The 22,693-nt window shown below is 51.2% G+C and overlaps 1 long non-coding RNA gene across 3 annotated transcripts in view; it reads right to left on the bottom strand.

Moving 5' to 3' along the window:
• The window catches only part of LOC128928871 (uncharacterized), a 206,764-nt gene extending 184,323 nt beyond the window's left edge, over window positions 1–22,441 (bottom strand). For all 3 annotated transcript variants that reach the window (XR_008474590.2, XR_008474591.2, XR_008474592.2), the window contains exon 1: window positions 22,024–22,441. This is a non-coding gene — a long non-coding RNA (uncharacterized LOC128928871). The remainder of the gene's footprint in view (window positions 1–22,023) is intronic.
• Between the last annotated feature and the right edge of the window lie 252 nt (window positions 22,442–22,693).

The following is a 22,693-nucleotide window of genomic DNA, read 5'->3' as shown; positions in this document are numbered from 1 at the left end:
GTCCCTGCCATGGGCTCTCTGGAAAGTAGGATCCCGGTGTGTGTTAGTGTGAGGCTGGCGGGGTGTTCCAAAGAGGCATGAAGTCCCAGAAACCGTGCAGAGATGGAATGCAAGGGTGATGGCGGGGTGGTGGCATCGCCCTTCCAATTGGACTTGCGGTTAAAGAAAGCCAAATTGAGACAAAGCAAGCTCACACCTTGTTCGACCCTCAGGGAGAGTTCAGGTTCACCATTTCAGATAGAAACTGAAAGACCTAGATTTGGACAGAGGCCCAGATGAGCGCATTTTAGCTAGAACTTGGTAGAACATGAAGACATCGAAGACGTGTGAGAGACTCTGTCCATGTGTGATCATTTAATTCCTCCAAATCAATCTCAAAAAGCCAGAGACTGATAGGCATGTCTAACTTTTCAACAGGGGAGAGTGCTAAGTGCCATATTTGCAAGTTGGCCAGATATTTCGGTGCTTCCTGCCATGGAAAATGTGCTTGGACCATCTTGTTGGCACAGTGAAGACACAATCACCTGCTGCAGATGATGTGACCAAGGCTGACGGGCTGTTTTGGGGGACATCCCTGACAACCTTGGCAGATTAGAGGCTAAGGTGGGAGCCTGAGCCTCGTCTCCAGTAGACGTGGATAAATGCGTGGTGGACACAGCCTGGTGTATTTCAGGGGCTTCTCTGGGGCAGCATGGACTAGATGCTCACAGTCTAGAGGGGCTGAATTACACATTGTCTTGAACCTAAGAGGTTTCAAGGAGCTGTGGAAAGGTTAGAAATTGAACTTCTAAGATGCATCATCTCTGAGATTCCCTAATTTCTTCCCCAAGAGGTACACATCCACATCTGGCTAACTCAGGCCTGGAGGCCCAGTACCCAAAAGGAGTTGGTTTCATGCTCTCCGAAGCCTTCCCATGGAGCACCCTCAGGCATCAAGGGCTCCTTTGCAGAGAGGGCTAAAGAATCCCCTCAGAGAAGAAAGACCTAGGAATAGATAGAACAGAGCCCCATTTCTTCTTCCTAAGACCTCCTCTTCTCTCCTCTCCTCTCCTAAGAGACCTTTCCTTACCCAGAACGTCTCAAGGAGGTGGGAAGCTGGGGAAAAAAATCACAGGTTGTAGAAACTGTGCTTCCCTCTTTTGTCCTCTGTCCACCTTTCTCTCTGCTGGATGGTTAGTCCAGGAAGATGCTGTAGGGGCTGACAGCTGCTCTCTCTGTAAGGAATCTTTGGTACCAAAGAGAGCCTGGGTTAGAGCCAAGAGGGGTGGAATCAAGTTCTTGGTGGCTTGGGGTAAGCCAAGCTGGTGGCTTACCTAAGGTCAGGCTAGTCAACAAAGCTCCTCTTATCTGTAGGTGGAGTCAATTTCCGAAAGGACAAAGATGGAAGCTGCAAGGTCTCTTGACACCTAGGCCCTGAAGTCGCATAGCATCACATCTGCCACATTCTGTGGGTCAAGGCAAGTCACGAGGCCAGCAGAGATGCAAAAGGTGAGGAAACAGATTCCACTTCTTAATGAGAGGAGCTGCAAAATAGTGTGGCCATGTTTTGCCATCGACCACACGCACACTCCACAGTTCAGCAAATCTATTTCTAAATGTGTAGCCCAGACCCGGAGAGACTCTTATACAAACTGACGGGAACAGGAATGTTCATTACAGCATCCCATGTCAGATGCCCACCATTGGGAGCATATATAGGTGAAAGGTGGCATGCACTGGAAAACTATACAGAAATTTATAAAGGAACTAGATCTCTACTTACAACTCGGATGAATCAAAAATTATATGCTGATTGGAAAAAACAAGGTATAGAATGAAATGTATAAAAAATTAGCCAGGCATGGTGATGCACTCCTGTAATCCCAGCTACTCGGGAGGCTGAGACAGGAGAATCGCTTGAACCCAGGAGGCGGAGGCTGCAGTGAGCTGAGATCGCGCCACTGCACTCCAGCCTGGGAGATAGAGCAAGACTCCGTCTCAAAAAAAAAGAATACTAATTAAATGTACAGTACGATACAATTTTAAGGAAAAGTTTTCAAATACAAAGACAATACTGTATATTATTTTCAAATACATACATATGTAAAAGGCTAGGGGGAAATCGAAGGGATCGGCATGAATGAGATGAGATTCTGTGCAATGGGGAGAAGTGGAATGGGCATGGAGGAAGGCTGGACTGGACTAATGAGGGCATGGCATCTCTAACCGAGGAGAAAGGCAAGTAAATAGATTCATCCAGTTTGTGCACTTGAGATCCGCGCACACAGAACAATTTCAAAATAAGAGGATAAACTCGATGAGAGGGAGTCATGAAGGAAGAACATAAAGAGGAATAACTGGCCAAGGGAGCTCTGTGGAAAGTTATAGGAAGGTCAGCAGCACACGCTGCGGTAGGACCCACGTTACCCTGGGAGGGGCAGCACACACAGACAATCAACACTCAATGCTTTGATTTTAAAAAATCGTTGCTTATGACTGGGCACAGTGGCTCATGCCTGTAATCCCACCACTTTGGGAGTTCAAGGTGGGTGGATCACTTGAGGCCAGGAGTTCTAGACCTGCCTGGCCAACACAGCAAAACCCTGTCTCTACTAAAAGTAAAAAAAAAGCCAGGCATGGTGATACATGCCTGTAGTCTCAGCTACTTGGGAGGCTGAGGCAAGAAGATCACTTGAACCAGGGAGGTGGAGGTTGCAGTGAGCTGATCATGCCACTACACTCTAGCCTGGGCAACAGAGCAAGACTGTCTAAAAAATAAAAAACACAATTGTTACATCTGTTTATTCTTTTAACATATTCCATTTGTCAGAAGGTCATAAAGTTGCCAATTCATTATCTGGATAAAGTTGGTTTTGGCCATGGTTTAAACTTTGTGGGCAAAGCAACTGCTGCTTCTACCTATGTAGGTAACTATGGCTAAATTCATTCACTCACTACTTCAACGAATATTTAGGGAGTACCTTTCATGTGTCTGGTGCCTTAGTTTGGGGATGTACCAGTGATCCCAACATGGAGCTTACACAGGGAACGTTCTCATCCAGCGAGGAGTTCCTCTGGAAGCTTCCACTCCCCTGCTGAATGATTCCATCTGCTGAGGTTTTATGGTTTCTCCTATCTTTCCTTCCTGGGCAGAGTTAATACCCACAGGCCTTCAAGGCCCCACTCGCAGCAGACTGAAAGGACTGTGGAGACGGCAAGCCCTCGCTGCCCTGCAGCAGCCCCTCCCTGTGGTCTCCTGCCGACCCTCTCTGGGTCCTTGACTCTGACCCTGTTCTTCCCGGGAGCCACCACAATGATCAGGCTCTGCCTCCTGATTAAACCCCAGGGTTCCTCTTTCTTGATTGTTTGTGTCTTTGTTTTTTGAGGCGAGGCTCCCTCTGTCACCCAGGCTGAAGTTCAGTGGCACAATCTCTGCTCACTGCAGCCTCCGCTCCTATCTCCCAGGCTCAAGTGATCCTCCCACCTCAGCCCTCCAAGTAGCTGGGCCCACAGGTGTGCGCCACCACGCCCGGCTAATTTCCTGCATGGTGGGGTTTCACCATGTTGCCCAGGCTGGTCTGGAACTCCTGAGCTCAAGTGATCTACTGCCTTGGCCTCCCAAAGTGCTGAGATTACAAGCATGAGCCCCGACGCCCAGCCCAGAGGCCCAGGGTTCTGGATCCTCCTTTCCTCACTGTCTTTCTGCATCTCCATTGGACCAGACACAGAGGGGAGTGGGAAAATGCTGGGCAATCTCCCAACAGACAGCAATCCAAGGAGGGCTTTCCAGTGGGGCATGAATGTGAGCCTTGCTCTGGGCTGGAGAGGTAGGGGTTTGATTGGATGAAGAGGGGACAGGGGTCTAAAGAGGCCAGGCCTAGGGCCAACCCCTCTCCCTCTAACTGCTCTTCCCACTCTAAGCACACGCTACTCACCTGCCCCTCTGTGTCCTCACTCACCTTGAGTACACTGGGGGATGTGTCCCCACCTCGGGCACATAAGACCCAGCCCAAGTGTCCCCACCATTGGAGAGCCTCCCATCAACTTTCCCAGGCTGAGCTGAGAGCCTCTTCTGTGCCCCCGGCAGCTGGCACACACACCCATCTCCTGTGGCTCTCAGCAGGCAACCTCGTGATGGCAGGTGGGCCTGTGGGACTCCCACACTCCAGGCAATTCCTCTAGGGTTGTCCCCAGTGTTTCCCCACCATATAGACAGGAGGAAGGAGGAGGGCAGTAGTTAAGCGCTGGAAGAGGGGAGAGAGAACTAGAGGGAGAATGCAAAGGTGAGGGAATATTGGTCACTCCCTGCAGAACGCCCAGCGGGGAAGTGGCTTTGGCTGGGCCCTCCTCATATGTCTCAGAAAATAGGTAGGTGGCCCGAAGCTATGGTCACACTCAGAAGGTACCCTCAGAGCAGAGGGCACCGTGTGATTCTATCGAAGGATCAAAGGGTCTTGCCAGGGCCCAGGGGACAAGGGTTTATGTCTAAACTCTGTGGTTCATGCAACACTCCAGCTCTCCCGGGAGTGACATTATTTGATTATCTTCCTTCTTGCACATTTGCTGATTTAATATTCATCTATGAATAGCTGCAGGACCAATACCCTGGTTGGGTTCCTTCACACAGTTCAGTATTGAGCTCTGGAGTCAGGCTGCCTAGAATCAAATCCTGCTTCTTCCTGGCTGTGCAACTGTGGCCCAGTTACTTAACCTCTCTGAGCCTCAGGTTCCCATCTGGAAAGCAGAAGGAGTGCTAGCACCCACCCACTGGCGGTGCTGAGACCTCGTCCATGGAGCACTGACTGTGGCATTGTGTGTATTATCTCACTGATCCCTGTTTAATTCCCAGCTTGAAGGAAATTGAGGCTCAGAAACGTTACATGGCACCACCAAGGACTCCAGGCAGCAGGTAAAAGAGCCAGAAATGGGTCCCAGCTCTTCTGTCCAGCCCTAAGGGAAGGAGGGATCCCAGGAAGAGCCACTGCCAGCCCTGCTCTCCTCTTCCCAGGTAGTTTCTGGAGCCCCCCTGCTGCAGTCCCCGCTCGGACATGGTTCAGATCAGCGGTTCTAAGTGGCAGCATGTTAGTAACCAAGAGGTCCCCTGTGGTCTCTAGCCCACTGTCATCTGACTGTACCACACCCTGACTCCACCCCAGGCCCATGCCCCGGCCACCACAGACACCCTCATAGTCACACCCTAAGGCTACAGTAACTGCATCCCCTGCCCCCTCACTGCACGCACCTGCCCTTCCCTGACCCCCCACTGCACACACCTGCCCTTCCCTGACCCCCCACTGCACACACCTGCCCTTCCCTGACCCCCCACTGCACACACCTGCCCTTCCCTGACCCCCCACTGCACACACCTGCCCTTCCCACAGCTCTCCAGTTTCACTTCCTGAGTTCCCAGCAGGCTCCTCCTCCCAAGCCTGCAATGCTGCCTTCCATCCTCCACCCTCATCTGTTCTCAACTCTCAGCCTCTCCCTAGGCTCATCCATGCCCACAGCTGATGACCCACAGAACTGCAACCCAGGCCTCTCTCTGGGGGTCCAGACCCCTGGATCCAATGGAAATTCTCCACCAGGAAGTCCCACAGTCACCCCAGCGGTCACAGTCCACCCAGACCTCAACTCATCACTCCTGGATGCCCACTCCTCCCCTGCCTGTATTTCCACCATCTACCACACAAAATGGAAATCCAGAATCTTCCTGGACCCCTTCCTTCTTTTGCCTCACATGGAAAGAGTGACCAAATCCTATGAATTCAACTTCCTTTATATCTTTTCCTTTTGTCACCTCGTTTCCACGTCTTCTACTCAAAGCTCCAGCCTCCTCATCTCTTACCTGGACTGTGGACATTTTCTCCCGTGAGGTTTTGTTGATCCAGATTCCCCGTCCTCAGCCCCTCCCCACCCTGCTCATATTTCTCCCATGGATGGTGGCCAATTCCACGAACACGGCTGAGTGTCTACTGTGCTGTCACGGTTCTGGGTATGAGGGAGTTGATGACAAAACATGGTTCTTCTCTCAAGGAACTCCAAGTAACACAGTAACAGCAGGTAACGAGTGAGTCGCCGTGCAGATTACAAATCATAGTCAACATCTTTTGAGTGCCACAGAGGAAGCACGTGGGGACATCTGACAGTCTTGGGGGGCCATGCAAGGCTTTTTGGAGGGACCAATGGCAGAGATGAGTAAAGTCCCCCTCAGTGTCACAGGCTAGAGTCCAAACAAAACCTCCGGTTGGCTTGCAAGACCCTTTGTGATCTGGTCCCAGGCTACTCCATCCTCATTCTGCTGCCCCCGCTTACACACACACTCACACACAGCACTTCCTCAGGCATGCCCCACCACTACATGGGCCGGGGTGGGGGCCCGTTTGGCTCCCACTCCTGCCCCAGTACAACATCTTGCATCAAGGATTGTGTCAATTTGTGAGCTTGCAAATCGGCACTTAGCTCGCGTGCCAAAGTCCACAGTCCTAAGTTTCAATGGCAGAAAGACATTGCTGAAAATAATTGTGCCTGGCAGCGCTGGGGCCAGTTCCAAAAGCCATCCGGTGATCCAGCGCACGCCGAATCTTCGCTTGCTCTATGCAGCAGCCAGATGCCTCTGTACCCTGCCCAATTAATCTGGAATGAGTTGGATTATGATAATGTACATTTGCAACAACCTGCTACTGAAAGAAGGATCACAAAGCTACGTCCTGGTTCCTTCTCCTCCTCCCTGCCTCTCCCCGCTCTGTGACTCACCCCAAGGGCCCTGCTGCTGCCAGCCCCTACAGGTAGACAGCACCAGGTTGTGGCAGAAAGCCACAGCCCCACCAGCGAGCTGGCAACAGAGACCCCTGCGCTGCCAGCCATTAGCCATTGACTACACTCCTGCTGGCTCCAGCAGGCAGTGCTTGCAAATCCCTGCTCTCCAGGAGAAGTCCTGCACCGAACCCTTCCCTGGAATGTGACACTGGCCCATTTCGTGGTGTGAAACTCCAGAGGCATTCTCCAGGCGAGGCTCAAGTGTTGATCCCTCTGCAGGGAGCTGTTTCCCCACCTTAGTGCTCCTCAAAGAACCGGGCAGATTCAAGGCAAAAGGTGTCCAGAAACTCTGGGGAGGGAGGGAGGGAGGGAATGGATGTGAAAACCTGCCAGGTACTGACTGCGTCACCCTCCCGGCAGCATTGCAAGGACGGTACTCCTCTTCCTGTTCTACAAATGAGCGAACTAGAGGCTCAGAGAGGATAAGGATGGCCCCCACTAGACAATGATCAGGGTCAAGGCCTCCTGACTACAGCCTACCTGCCTCCCACCCCCTCTCCAGAGTGCTGCCCCCATCACTCCAGCCCTTTACCAAGGGGGCAATAGAGCAGAAGCCTGCAGGCCAGATGTCAGCATTCAGGGGCAGCATTCATCCAGGGGCTCAGTTACTTCTTCCTCTCCTTCCCTCTTTCCTTGCCCCTCTCCTCCAAACCCTCACATCCTCATCCCAGAGATCTCAAGGGGACTGTCCCAGTTCCCACCTCCCTCTTCTCATCCGTTCCTTGGCTATTCTTGGAGCATAGAGCACACCTGACACCAGAAAGGGCATCCGGGCTGGCGGAGGGCTGGAAGCATCCCGTGGCTTGCAGGCGAGTCATTCCCAGGAAATAAATGACCCAAGAAACCATTAGTGTTGTGTTCCTCTCGGGAACTTGGAAACTTCAGTGAACTCTCAGATTCCTAGAGCTGGTTTAAGTTTGCACTTTCTTCAGAGGATGTTCTCTTTCTCCACCCCACACACCCCAACATCCCCAGGATCTAAACATAGAGCAAACAGCCGAGCCTCAGCATCCAGGAGGCTTCCTCCTCCTCCACTCCCACCGGATGCTGGAAGCTGTGAGCTTTGACCTCGCCACCCACCCCACCGCTGTCACCACACACCCACCCTCACCCCCACCTCCCTTCCAAGAGACTCTTAGCTTGCATGCCGAAGGCCATCTGCTCACATCTGCTCTGGTCTTTGGGCGCTGCCCTTGACCAAGAAGAGTACCAAACCTTCCCCTCCCACCAGCACTCAGAGTTCCAGTTTGTTTCTAGACTGTAACAGAGATCAGAAACAGGGAAAGAAGCTGGAAGGTGGCAGAGGAGGAAAGGAACATGATATTTAACTGCCTCCTCAAGAGAGCCACCATCAAAGTCAAGCAAGGTTTCAAGGTAGGGACGGACTATCAGCTGGGCTCCTGGCGGCCTTGCCAGCCATCTGAGAGCCCAAGGGTCTGGCCCAGTTCAGGCCGGCCTGGCACAAGCATCCCTCCCATCACGCTGAAAGTCGCTCCAACAATTAAGCTTGGTCCCTTTGTCTCTCCTCCCCTTCATCCCGCTCCCTCTCTCTGCTTCCCTGAGTGTCCTACTGTGCGGGGCTCTGCAGCCACCCTCCCCATCAGGCCGTTTCACAGTGGCACTGTGGCGCCGTGGAGAGGAGCTAATTGGATTTGTTGTCAGCTCCTGAAGCTGCCAGGAGCTCACGTCTGCTCTGGTTACAGATGAAGACATCACGGTGACAGGCTCAGAGACAGCTCAGCTGGCATCCCAAGGCCACTAATAGAGCCATGTTGATTTAATGTCCGAGTGGAGAGGCGCAGACAAGCTGTTCAAGTTTTCCCTTCCAAACAAAGCGGGGTACACCATCCGTCATCTGTGGATCAGTAAATAAGCATCCGTGTGCCTCTAGGAGCTCTTAACCATTGCCACAAAAGAATGACAAACTATTTTCCATGGGGAGATGGGACTTTGAAACAGAGGTTCTCCCTCTCTGGTGTATGCCGCCCTCAGGAAGCCCAGCTAATTCCACCAAACATAAATTTTACTTAACTATGTAATTATGAATGAATCCCATTAGCCTTAAAATTGCTCGCTTGCTAAAGGTGTGTCCCTGTGTATGTGGGCTTCGGTGTGGGGGGATGTGGAGAGGCGCCAGTGAAGATGAGAAGACCTGTTTATCGTCAATGAAGTCATTTAATGAGCACCTACTGTGTGCCAGGCACTGGGTGAATGAGATATGGCGCCTGCATTCGGGAAGCTCATGGGTGAGGCAGTTCCAGCCCAGGGCAATAGCACTACAGGATAAAAACGGGATCACGGGGAGCATTGACGGGAGACACCCCGTTCCCTTTGAGGGTCTGGAATCAGTTCCCAGTGAAAAAGCATCTAAGTCCAAGGTCTGCCCTAAGCCCCTTCAATCTGAGCAGCTGGGGTCTGCAGCAGGGGAATCCCCGTGGTGACCATCCCTCTGTCCCCAGACTGGTCCTTTTCCCCAAACCCACTAATGACCCTGCGGTCCTCCCCAGCCTTGCAGAGGCTTGAGGTGTGCTCACAGGGTGGATGGTGTCACCTGACCTCCAAGAGCACCAGGAGGGCATGGAGCCATGCGCCCTGCAGGGGCCGATCTTAGCACTCAGCGTGCCTGCCCAGCACATCAGGAGTCCGTGGGCTGGGCTCTGTCCTCTGCTTCCCCACAGCTCCTGGACCTGTGTGAGAACTCTACTCTCAGATCCTGTACATGCCAGACTGCTGGCCGCCCATGGCCACCCTGACTTCTCAGCGATGGGGCCCAAGCAGGAGTATATTAAAATGTATATATACCTATTTTTTGAGACAGAGTTTTTGCTCCATTGCCCATGCTGGAGTATAGTGGTGCCCTCTCGGCTACTGTAACCTCCACCTTTAAGTTCAAGCGATTCTCCTGCCTCAGCCTCCCAAGTAGCTGGGATTACAGGCACCCGACACCATACCTGGCTAATTATTTTATTTTTAGTGGAGACAAGGTTTCACCATGTTGGCCAGGCTGGTCTTGAACTCCTGAACTCAGGTGATCCACCCACCTCGGCCTCCCAAAGTGCTAGGATTACAGGCGTGAGCCACCGTGTCCAGCATATATTGAAAATGTTTAACATGAGACTGGACGATGGCCACTGCTTCCTGTTAGGTGCACATCACCCTGGGGCCCCAGCACTTAACTGCCTTTTCCCAGGGCCCCTGTTCCCATCCCTGCCAGGCTTTTCTGTAGACCCTTACCCACCAAGACCACATGTCACTCTTCCTGCCCTGGTCCCCCAGAGCCCACCTGAAACTCAGCGGGACAACATGCCAGCAGAAGGAGTTCTCAGGGCTTTACCAGACTGGGGAGCCATCTGAAGCCCACCATGAACCAAGGATGCAAACTGGTAGAAGGCATTTAACATTCCCTCAGATGAAGCAGAGAAGCCCTGGAGCCTGACAAAGACCTCCCATCCTGGCTCCCTCGCTGAACCATCTCCCCTACACCGGGGCCACCCACACACCCATAGGCCTGTACCCAAGTCCATCCCAATGGGGCAACTTGAAAAGCACCATGAATGCAGGCAGTCCTCAGGAATGAAAGAGGAGAGAGGGAGGGAGATATGGAGAAGCCATTCTGACCTAACAGAGAGCAAACTCAAGGAAGAGAAAGGATTCCTCATGATTGAATAATGAATGAGAACGGGAACTCAATAAAACAGAAGCACAAAGACAAGACACTAAAACAACAGGAAAAGATCAACAAGGACATTGCTCAGACCTAAGGGTACAGATGGAAGCCAAACGGTGCTACAAGAGCAACCACCACCTTCCAAACAAGGAACAGAAGACTTTCTTAAAATTCTTGAAACAGTGGAAAAGCTTGAGAAAACTCGTGAATGCAAATGGAACAAAGAGATTAAAGTAGAGAAAAGATGACATAGAGAGGCCAGGTGCAGTGGCTCACGCCTGTAACCTCAGCACTTGGGAGGCTGACATGGGTAGATTACTTGAGGTCAAGAGTTCGAGACCAGCCTGGCCAACATGGCGAAATCTCATCTCTATTAAAAATACAAAACTTAGCTGGGCATGGTGGTGGGTGCCTGTAGTCCAAGCTACTTGGTAGACTGAGGCAGGAGAATTGCTTCAATCCAGAAGGCAGAGTTTGCAGTGAGCCAAGATTGTGCCACTGCACTCCAGTCTAGGCAACAGAGTGAAACTCTCTCTCTCAAAAAAAATGATGACATATAGAGAACTGGTAAGGATGGTACAATGAAAGAAATCTGGGTCCCTGATGCAAAGAATCCAACAAATTAAACAGAGGATGTAAAGAAAGGATACAAGAAGATTTCTCTTAAATGGATAACTTTTCCAAAAGATCAAAAATATATACATACAATGTTCAAGAAAAACTTAATGGAGAGCCTTGAACACCGAAACACTGCCTGGTTAAACTATAGGACATCACAGATAAAAATGAGTTCTTTGGGGGTCAAGACAGAAAAAGCAAATCAGTCACAAAGTGAAAAAGCTAACTGGCCAAAGACCTCTGCAGCCATGTTCAATGCCAGCAGCTCCAGAGAAATAGCTGCAGGGTTCTAGAGTGATGAAGTGTGACCAGGAGATTATAACTTGAAAATACCCTATTGGAATATCATGGTAACAGGAGATGTTCGCAAACATGAAAACCCTGGGAATATAGCACCCATGAAAAAAATGACTCTCATCAAATTCATCCAGTTCCCATAAAGACTCACAAAAGAAAGAAATATGGTAAAAGCGCTGGTGCCAGGGATTTGGTCCATTTAAATATAGAGCTAAAATTCAACAGCCGTGGATTGATGGTTTTAGAAGAGCCTTGGTGTTATACAATACTCAGCTCTGAGTGGGGCTGGGAGGAAGGAGCAGCCAGTCTTGCTGATGGCGGCTCAAATGGAAACACAGAAAGACTTGCAGTTAAGCCAGACAGATGAGACACACGCCTTCACTCTAGGTTCAGGAAGCCCACCCAAGGGATGGTAACAGAACGAAAGAGCTATCAACCCACAAGGACAAGGAACACAGGAAAGATGAACCAGGAGATGAGAGATGTCGACAGAATTCTGGAAGATGGACAGTTGATAGATCAGTGGTAATTGACTCAGCAGACCAGAGAGCTAAGACCTAATTGATTTCAAGGGGTGGGGAGGAGGGTGGGCAATGAGAAGCAAGCCTGTCCCCCAGCCCCCATATCACTCCAGAAAAGCTGAAGAGCTAGAAGAATCAAAGACATCTGAATGCTGGAGAGTGGGGTGGGGCTGAAGACAGGAGGATTGTTGGAAGGTAGGCAGGATGGCCAAAAAGGATGATCATCTGTCTCAGTTTGCCTGGGACTTTGGGGCAATGGAGAGGATGAAAAACTTTGGGTACTAAAACTAGGACAGCCAGCCCCAAGCAAACCAGGATTAATTGATCAGATTTCCTCCGTGACCACCAGATTTCCTCTGTGACCCCAACCCAGGGCACCTATGAAATTGGCCCTTCCACCCCAGGAGAAGACTGGAATACAGCTTATTTTGTGATGAAAATGAACTAGATTGTACATTCAACAACCCCAGGCCCAGCAAAGACCCTACTGAAAATAGAAGCATTAAGAGAAAGCCAAAAGTGGGAACATGGGGGAAGCCTCAGGTCCCTTTCCCGACTTGGTTCAGAATCTTGGCAGCCAGGTTTATATATCACCATCTCCTCCACACACACACTCCCACTCCCTGTACAAGATCTGGAGAGTGTCCTTTGAGGAACTAGTTCAAGGGAAAAGATCTACAGATACGGACATTTGGGGCACCTTCCCCACAAGAGAATGACCAGATTGCCATCAAACCATCCCATAATGAGAAACATTAGTCTACAAGCCCCAGCCCTCGGACCCAACGTTCCTGGTCAGCTTTTTAGTGCCTCACTCTTAAATATCTTTAGGGCAGCCGAGGATCGCCAAATGTGATCACCAGATCGGAAAAAAAAGCCTTTCACAGAAAAGTAGATTGAAGAAAAACATAATGGAAGGAAACAGCAACAGAACTCACGGAAGATGCTGCACTTGTTAAACAAAAATGGATGCTCGTGAAACAACAACAAAAGGAGCAACCAGAGACTGAGAAAGGGCCTAACAAGTTAAAAGTACGACTAAAAAATTCTAAACCCGATAGACGGCCAAGCAGGCAAAGTTGAGGAAATCTCAAAAACAGAACTAGGCAAGGCAAAGAGACACATTCACAGCACAAATTCAGCCGCCAAAATTCAGCCACAAAATTTTCTCCATTGTCATTTTGTGTGTTTTCCAAATTTTCCACCGTGGACCCATATTAATTTCATAGTCAGAAGAAAAAAGTATATAAAGATGTCATTGTCAAAAGCCCATGACCACATGACGGGCAGCATGCTTGGGGGCTTGGGAGCGAGGGCTGAGGAGGGAGGATGCCAGCGGGACCCCTGTTTCCCATGGGGACCCAAATTCATGGGCAGCAGGGGCTTTGTGGGACCACTTGGCAGGGGAGGGAGTTTCCAGAGTCCTCCCAGGACAGACTCTCAGTGGCTCAGGGCCTGAGTGGGACTGAGCCTATGGGAGGCTTGAGATGCGGGCAGCCAGTTGGGCAGGGGCTGAAAAGGGAGCAAGAGCCTGGATTTAGATGAGATGGGTCATTTTGCTCCACAGAGGACCAAACAGAAGGAGTGCCACACAAATGTCTGGGTGCTGCCAAGCAGGATGACTCTCGGGGGTCCCTTCATGCAGCTGACAGTGTGGTCCCAGCTCCCACCTCTCAAGAAGACTTCATTTCAGGTTTTCATCCAGCAAGCCTCAAGCAAACGCCTTCTCTGTGCCAGGTTTCCACTAGCACTAAATGTACAACAACAAATCAGGCTTCACCAGGCCCCAAAGCAGAGGACAGACTCGCCCTGAGCCCCCCACACTCTACACCAAAGGGGTAGTAGGGGACCCAGGAAGGGAGAGGAGGGACCCAGCTCTTCCAACAGCTCTCTTACGTGAAAAGGATTTTGAAAAGAGAAGAAAAGCAGAGAACAGCAGTGAATATGGTCACGATAAGTCCATGGGGAAGAAGGCGACAATGGTGAGGAGAGGCCCTCATGCTTGCTGGGGCCACTGCAGGCCTGTCATCCTCTTCTCAGCTCTGCCAGCAGCTCCGCAGGGCACACATGCCCACCTCCATGGCCACAGTGAGGACACTGGGCTCAGAAGTAGAGGCATCTCCCCCAGAAGGCCCAGCTACCAATTGGCAAAGCCCAGCTCCAGCCCCAGCCCAGCCTCACTCCACGTTCTGGGCTCCAAGCTTTCCCCAGCCACACTGAGCTAGGGCACGGGACAATTTACCCACGAGGTGATAGATGCAGGAGGGCAGGAAGGCCTGAAAGGGTTTGAATGTGTATGCCCACCTCCCACCACCAAAATTCAGTGTTGAATTCTAACCTCCGAGGTGATGGTATGACTCCCACCTTTGGGAAGTGACTAGGTCATGAGGGTGGTGCCCTTATCCATGGAATTAGTGACTTTATAAAAAGAGGTCCCAGAAAGGTCTCCAGCCCTTGTTTCTCCATGTGAGGACACAACAGGAAGGCGGCTTCTATGAATCAGGACGTGGGCCCTCACCCAATGCAGAATTTGCTGACACCTTGTTCTTGGGCTTCTCCAGAACCATGAAAAATAAATGCCTGAGTTTATTATAAGCTCCCCAGTCTGTGATGTTCTGTTATTGCAGCCTGCACAGACTAATACAGGGTCAGTCTAGGAACACACAACCCTTTATTCCAACTCTTTCTGGGCCGGTGGCCAAGCGTCCTGCCCAGACCTCACTATTCCCAGGCTTGGAGCACCACAGCTTCGGCAAGTGAGCCTGGAGTCCACCTCTCAGTCCCCAGCATCTCCAGGACAACCAAAGCAAGAACTGAAAAGACAGCACTGCCCCCATTTGTGGCTGTCAACTCGATTCCTGCCATGCCCCAGTAAGGAACGTAAAACTCTCCACCTGCCTTGGGTGATCTGCCAGGTAGGAAGGAAGTCACAGGGGCAAGTGCACATCTTTCTAGCAGAATCCAAATGTGTCCTTGATAAGTCCTGTATTAGTCCATTTTCATATGCTATGAAGAAATACCGAAGACTGGGTAATTTATAGAAAACGCGGTTTAATGGATCCATGGTTCCACATGGCTGGGGAGGCCTCATAATCATGGTGGAACATCATGGAAGAGCAAAGGTATGTCTTACATGGTGGCAGGCAAGAGCGTGTGCAGGGGAACTGCCCTTTATAAAACCATCCGATCTCATGAGACTCATTCACTATTATGAGAACAGCACAGGAAAAACCCACCGCCATGATTCAATTACTTCCCACCAGGTCCCTCCCACTACAAGTTACAATTCAAGATAAGAACTGGGTGAAGATATAGCCAAACCAAACTCTCATTGAGACAGGGACCAGTGAGTCCCATCACAATTAATAGGCAATCACTGCAGACCAACTGAGCCTCGTCTTTCAGATATGCAGATGTACACAAGTGACGCAGTCATCAAGTCCCTGGCTGATGCTCACACCTTGTCCAAACCCCGATGGGCCAGACCCAGTGCCAGCCCCATCTCCTGCCCACATGCACTTGGAACCTGATTCCGCATATACCCCCGAGCAGTTTCTCTGCCCAGAACCTCTTTCTCACCTCCTTTGTTGTGGCTGCCTCCTATCCAGACTTTGAAACCAGTTCAGATGTTGCTGAGGCTCAGAGAGGTGGACTAATCTCAACTACCATGCCCAAGCCTATTGAATCTGAGTCACACAGCTGCCTCCTCCTCTAAGAAGCCTTCCCGGATGCCCACAGAGGATTGGGGTCTCTGATCTTGGCAGAAACAGGGGGTAGGCCTCCTAGGGGAGCTGGACTTTACCCATAGGTGTCACCTTGCCAGCAGGGTGGCCACAAGTAAAAGAGCTGGCTTCTTAAAGCCTCAGTTTCTCTCATAAGAAAGGCATCTGTGTTCAGGCAGTCATGCATACAGTAAGAGCATGGGAAATGGCACTCCTCTTCCCCAGCTCTCTCCCTCCCCTTCTCTCTCCTTCCTGAAGCACCTTTATTTATCAGTCTGCTTCACCAACAGCTCCATACGGAGTCAGCTGACGTAGCTGGATGGGGGCTGGAGAGGTCACTTCCCACTGATCACACTATGGCGTCTATGTGTCTCCTGGACCAGACCAGCTCTGCATGGGTAGTGGCGGTCCTTGTTTCCTGCTGGATTCACAGAACTGTCTGTCCTCCTCATTGGTCTCACTGCTATGGAAACACTCAGACCTTAAGATCTTCCTCCACCTTACACTGCTGGCTCCAGCCAGGGAACAGAGCCCATTCTCAAGGAGACCACAACCACATGGGAATCTGACTGCAGGGCAGAGTTGGGAGCTGGCTGCCCCCCCCGACTAGGAGCCCCACAGGTCCCTGCCCACCACAGTGCCCTCTCCCATGGCACCCTTCTAGCACAAACACCCAAGAAGAAAGAGTCCACTAGGTCACTGGAGCAGAGAGGCTGGCCAAGACACTTCCTCACTCACAAGGCAGCTGAGAGGTTCACTGGGTCCAAGACCTGCAGAGGAAGAGAAGGCTCTAAATGGGCAGAAACAGGGGGTAGGGCTCCTAGGGGAGCTGGACTTTACCCATAGGTGTCACCTTGCCAGCAGGGTGGCCACAAGTAAAAGAGCTGGCTTCTTAAAGCCTCAGTTTCTCTCATAAGAAAGGCATCTGTGTTCAGGCAGTCATGCATACAGTAAGAGCATGGGAAATGACACTCCTCTTCCCCAGCTCTCTCCCTCCCCTTCTCTCTCCTTCCTGAAGCACCTTTATCTATCAGTCTGCTTCACCAACAGCTCCATGCGGAGTCAGCTGGTGTAGCTGGATGGCGGCTGGAAAGGTCACTTCCCAGGCAGCTCACGCTCATGCTGGCTTCGGCTGTGGTCAGAGACCTGCCTTCCTTTCCACACAGCCTGCTTGAGGTTTCTCCTGGCAGGTGGCTGGGCTCCAGGAGTAGGTGTCCCAAGACAGCCAGGTGGAAATCATGTCACCTCTCATGATCCCACCTCTGGAGTGTCTTTTTCACCACAATCACAAGCCCACCCACACTGAGGGGAGAGACACGGAGCCCCTCCATGGGAGGAGTGTCAGCATCACATTGTAAGAAGAGAATACAGATGTGGTCAGTTTGGGAAAACACAAGCTTCCCCACCCACTCCAGAAGGAGTTCGGATTGTATTGTGTACATGGCGGTGGGATGGCAACAAGATGGGGTTTACATTTGAGAAGTGGCTGGGTGGAGGGCGGACTGGAAGGGAGCTGAGTGGAAGCCTTCCAGTCAGGAGGCACCAGCCGTAGTCCCGCTAAGGGGTGATGTGGATTTGCCCCCGGGGCAGCAGTGGAGATGGGCTGGGCACCAGGATGCACACACTTTGTGGCTCACTAGCACTTAGAATGCCCAGACTCAGACATGTAAGGCAGGCCATGCAGGACACGCTTGGGGGTCTAGACTTTATCCTGGGGCAGTGGGGACCTACTGAGGGAGTCTAAGCAAGAAAGTAATATGATCAAGACTGTGTCTTAAGGAAACTCTCAGAGAATGCTGAATCTAGGGCAAGACTCACAATCTGACCTGTGTAGTAATGGTCCAGAGAAACAGGTGTTGCACTGCCTCAGCGAGCCCAGTAAGGTCACCAAAAACCAACGTCCCCCTATCTCCTGCCTCCTGTTTCAAGCCCTCAGCCAGGCATGGGGTGTTTCTCTCTGAATTCATGGGGCTTTCGGAGTCTGCCTCTCTGCGGCATATATATTGTTTCCACCCACCAAGGACCCATTCCCTCTGTGTATCGGTCAGTTTCTGCTAGATGCTGCAGTAACAAATGATCCTCAGATCTCAGTGACTTCCAGCAGCAAACATTTGTCTCTGGTACTCATTTCATACAGACTTCAGGTCAGCTGCAGCTCTGTTCCACGTGGCTTCTTCACATCTGGGTCCAGGCTGAAGGAGCAGTCTCTATCTGAGACAGCCCCTTCTAGAGGGAAAAAGAAAAGAGCAAGGAGCGGGTGGAATCTGTAATATGAAAACTCTGCTCAGACATGGTGCATATCACATCTGCTCACACGCCGTGAGCCAGAGCAAGTCACATGCCAAGTTCAAGGTTAGTGGAGAGGACAAGTACATTCCTCCCACAGGAGGCACTGCCAGGCATGAGGCATAGGAGATGTATGGTTTTCTCACAGACAAGGAGACTGAGGAGTTGAGAGCAAGAATACTCACTCTACCTGCAGACCCCTTTGCCTTGGTTCAAGGACGGGCACGTGACCCAAGCTGGCAATTGAGTCAATGAGAGTCATTGCTAAGCCTTTCAGCTGGGCTGATGGGAAGGAGAAGAATTCACTTCCACTGTTGCTTCTGAGAAGGTGGCTATGAGCCTGAAGCTTCCAGCAGCTATCTTGGCACCACAAGGGACAGAACCCTCCCAGAGACAGCAAGCACAAGACCAGGCCCCAAGAATGTCACTTGGTGTCCTGCAGCCAGATGTAGTGGAAGCCAGCTACCCCTGGCCTATTTGATTATAAGAATCTACTCAAACCATTTGCACTGGGTTTCTGACACTAACCACCCAGCGTCTGATTCAGGACCACAAGTGAATCAGACCCACTCTGGCTACCATAGCCTGACTTGCCTGATGAAGTGCTCTGCCTTCTCAACTAGACAGTCCCTCCTTCAGGATAGAAACCTAGAGCAACAATTTTAGTGGCCCTGAGTATCTTAACACACATTTTTGGAGAGAAGCATTTATTGAGCATCTACTACGAGCCCAGCATTGTGCTACGTGTTTTTACATGTACTACATCATCCCAGCCTTTGAGAAGCCCTGTAAGGTCAATGTTACTGTCGAGATTCAAAAAGATTAAACTCTGTCCAAAGTCGCACCCGAGTCAGTAACAGAGCTGGGACTGGAGTCCAGCTTGGCAGTGATATGGACAGTATTATCTCCTGGGGCTTCCACACCAGGACCTAGTGTGCCATGCAAGCTTCCCAGTGTCTTCAGAGACACAACACATTGCTGCTCTCAGGTTGACCTGTTTGTGAGCAGGGCTGATGAGAAGGCCGGCCAGGGCCAGGTCTGTAATGTGTGGTCAAAGGTGAGCCTGATTGGCCTTGGCTGAAGACCCCCATGTTCCACCCTGATGCCCAGCCTAGTCGGACTCCAAAACCAGGCACCAAAGCCTGTATTCATTCAATTCAACCCCTCTAAAGGCGACCTCATCTTTGTGTCAGCCTTCTGCACCCCATCCTGTAAGTCTTGCAGACTGAAGCCACCTCCTGCCCAGATTCTAAGCACAGGCCAAGCCTCCAGATGGCGCTGCCCAAGCTGCCCCGACCCAAGTCCTCTGCCTTCCTCTAACTCCCTGTCCCTGTCCCCAGCATCCAACCCTCCTACCCAGAGATTATTAAATATAACCCCCATTTGCAGGAAATATGCAAAACTGTTTATCTTTGGAAACTAAAATATATGAAACTGAGTCATCAGGCAAATTATATGCATCAGTAAGTGATAAATGTTCAGGGCCAGCAATCCTGAAATAGCGCATGAATGCCATTTTGCTACTCCTCTTTCTGCCTACAGAGCACTTTTGAGCAAAGTTCATTGCTGGCAGTACAAAGTCAAGCCCCACGGAGCCTCTCACATTGGTCCCGCCAGCTCGAATGGGTGCCGGGGGACTCCTGAGGCAGGGAAACTCCACGAACCCCTATCCCAGCCCGCCTTCTCTCAACCTCAGAGCAAGACTGTTGCAACATCTCTTTGCTCCAGATGCAACCCCTAGACCCCTAAGGCTCAGCAGCCTGGGATTAGAAGTCCAGTAAATGTTCCCTTCCCTGACATACTCAGTACACTGGCCAGAGAGGCCAGACACTGATGGCAGCTCCATATCCAATATGGCCACTCACTTCGTCGAGTTGGTCCAGAGAAGTGGCAAGGTGGGTGGCAGTAGCCGAAGGACCTCCTGCCCTGGGAAGGACAGCAGCTCCTGGCGGCACCCCACTCGATGCAGTCCTGCACAGTCTTCGGCATACTTCCCCTCTCCCCTCCCCAGACACACATACCCACCGCCTCCCTCCCCTCCCAACATAGCTCCTGACCACGTGGTATTTCCTACAAATAAAACATGGAGGCCCCCTGGCCCATCTTGGCCTACATGTCAGGAGGCCTGAACTCTAGACCCTTCCCCAACACACAGCACGATCTTAGACCTTCCCCGGCCTGTTTCTACATCTGCCATATGAGAGGCCCCTACCCAAGTCCAACAGTCGATGTTCACTTTCTAAACTGCTCTGGATAGCTCAGCCACAATCACAGATGCTTGTTCATTCATTCAACAAACACCAGGGGAGCACCTCCTGAGTCCCAGGCACTATGCCGGGTCTCAGGGTGCTGGAGCCATTGAAGCAAGTTCCCAACCATGAGCTACTCACTGCCCAGGGCCCAGGGCGCCACCTAAAAAACGTGCCTGCTCAGCTACAAACGCACTAGCTGCGCTTCACCCCAGGTCGGCGCAAGTGCTCTGCGCAATGCATGAGCTTTGTGCAATTGTGTCCTGGATGGAGACGCCGTGTTTCCATTTAGCACCGTGAGGCCACACTGACAGACCTGAGTCCCAGCTCAGAAGCTTCCACTTACTTTTCTCGACCGTAGTTTCCTCATCTAAGAATGTGAGCAGCCTTCTAGGACCTCTGCGGGGACTAATGAGAACATGCGTCAGGTTTGGTCCAGAGCACACGTTAAGAGATGCTGCAGTTGCTATGACGAAAGAGGCTCATTGCTACCTCCCTGCATCAGTGCTGAGCTGGGCTGCACACACTGGGATTGCATAAAGCCTGGTGTGGTTTTCTCCAGCTTGCGAGTGCCTTCACTGTTACTCTCAGCTGTCCGGTCACAGGAAAACCTGGGGCTGTCTCCTGCAGCCCTCCAATCCCCACTCCTGAGTCGAAGTTCTGGCCCTGTCACCATGTTGCTCTCTGTCCTGAGCCTTAGTTGCTCTCCTCTGAGACAGGGAGCCAATGCCACACCTCCCTTGCTTCAGGGCTGCCATGGGATCAAAGGTGACAGCATCCACAGAACCTGTATGTAACCCATGCAGCGTTCCATGCAGATAGCATGAATCTCCCACAAAAGCAGAAAGTTTCCCTTCATATGTAGGGTCAACTGGGGTGCTCTGGGCCACAAGCAACAGAAACACCAACTCAAAGAGGTTTAAACATCCCATCAAAAAATGGGCTAAGGACATGAATAAACGATTCTCAAAAGAGGATACACGAATGGCCAAGAAACATGAAAAAGTGATCAACATCACTAATAATCAGGAAATGCAAATCAAAACCGCAGTGAGATACCACCTCACTCCTGCAAGAATAACCATCGTCAAAAAACAAAAAAACAGTAGATGTTGGCGTGGATGCAGTGATCGGGGAACACTTCTACACTGCTGGTGGGAATGGAAACCAGTATGGCCGCTACGGAAAACAGTGTGGAGATTCCTTAAAGAACTAAGCAGAACTACCATTTGATCCAGCAATCCCACTGCTGGGCATCTACCCAGAGGAAAGGACGTCCTTACACAAAAAAGATACTTGTACACGCATGTTTATAGCAGCACAATTTGCAGCTGCCAAATCATGGAACCAACCCAGGAGCCACCAATCAATGAGTGGATAAATATATAAATAAATAAATATATATATGATGGAATACTACCCAGCCATAAAAAAGAATGAAGTAACACCATTTACAGCTACCTGGATGAGACTGGAGACTATTATTCCAAGTGAAGTAACTCAGAAATGGAAAACCAAACATCATATGTCCTCACTGATATGTGGGAGCTAAACTATGAGGACATAAGAATGATACAGTGGACTTTGGGGACTGGAGGGAAGAATGGAAGGGGGTGAGGGACAAAGACTGCAAATAGGGCACGGTGTTTAGTGCTCAGGTGAGGAGTGCACTAAAATCTCACAAATCACCACTTAAGAACTTCCTCATGTAACCAAACACCACCTATACTCCAATAACCTATGGGGGAAAAAAGACGTTTAAACACTGAGGGATTTCATGACCTCGCACACAAAAGACCCTGAAGTGGCCAACCTCAGACCAGCTTCAGTTTCAGGGGAATGGGAACCGTAGACCAAACACAACTCACCTGAAGCCCGGCCAGATGGAAGAGTAAATCAGACTCCGCCAGCAGGGAAGTGGGGGAGTGGATCTGGAGTGAGCCAGAAGAGCGTCTGCCACACCTGCTTACGAAAGAGCTTCGCAGGTGAGTGTTCTCATCTACTTGCAAAGCATTCTTAGCATTTCCTAACAACGTGGAGAAAACAGGAACAACGTTGGTAAAACCCGCATCAGGAAAGACGCACAGTGCCGTCCTTGGTGCTTCACCCAAGAGCCACGGGCTCCTAACCCCTCAGGAGGAAGCAGCCTTCGGTGGCCTCGCTGCCTGTGACCCAGGGCCTCAGTCGAATGCATGGCCTGGCAAAATTCCTTTCCTGGAAAATGCCTAAGATGATCTGCATGAATCCTCCTGCAGCCTGGGGATTACAACCAACCAAAAAAGAGAGGAAGAGGGAAGTGTGGGCGGGGCGTGGAGGCGGGGCGGAGTGTGGGCGGGGCGTGGGGCGGGGCGGAGTGTGGGCGGGGCGTGGGGCGGGGCGGAGTGTGGGCGGGGCGTGGAGGCGGGGCGGAGGGAGGGAGGTCAGTGGCCCCAGGAGGGTGAATAGTCGCCCATCTTTCCAGGCCATTCAGGCCCTCGCTGCTGACCTTCCACTGTGATCCGTTTCTCAACAAACACTCTTGGCCCCATGTTCCTGACT

The sequence above is a fragment of the Callithrix jacchus genome, chromosome 8, assembly GCF_049354715.1.
Source record: "Callithrix jacchus isolate 240 chromosome 8, calJac240_pri, whole genome shotgun sequence".
In the NCBI taxonomy this organism is placed as follows: Eukaryota; Metazoa; Chordata; class Mammalia; order Primates; family Cebidae; genus Callithrix; species Callithrix jacchus.
Note: the sequence above shows the minus strand (reverse complement) of the source record. Positions and strands in the feature narration are given on the sequence as shown.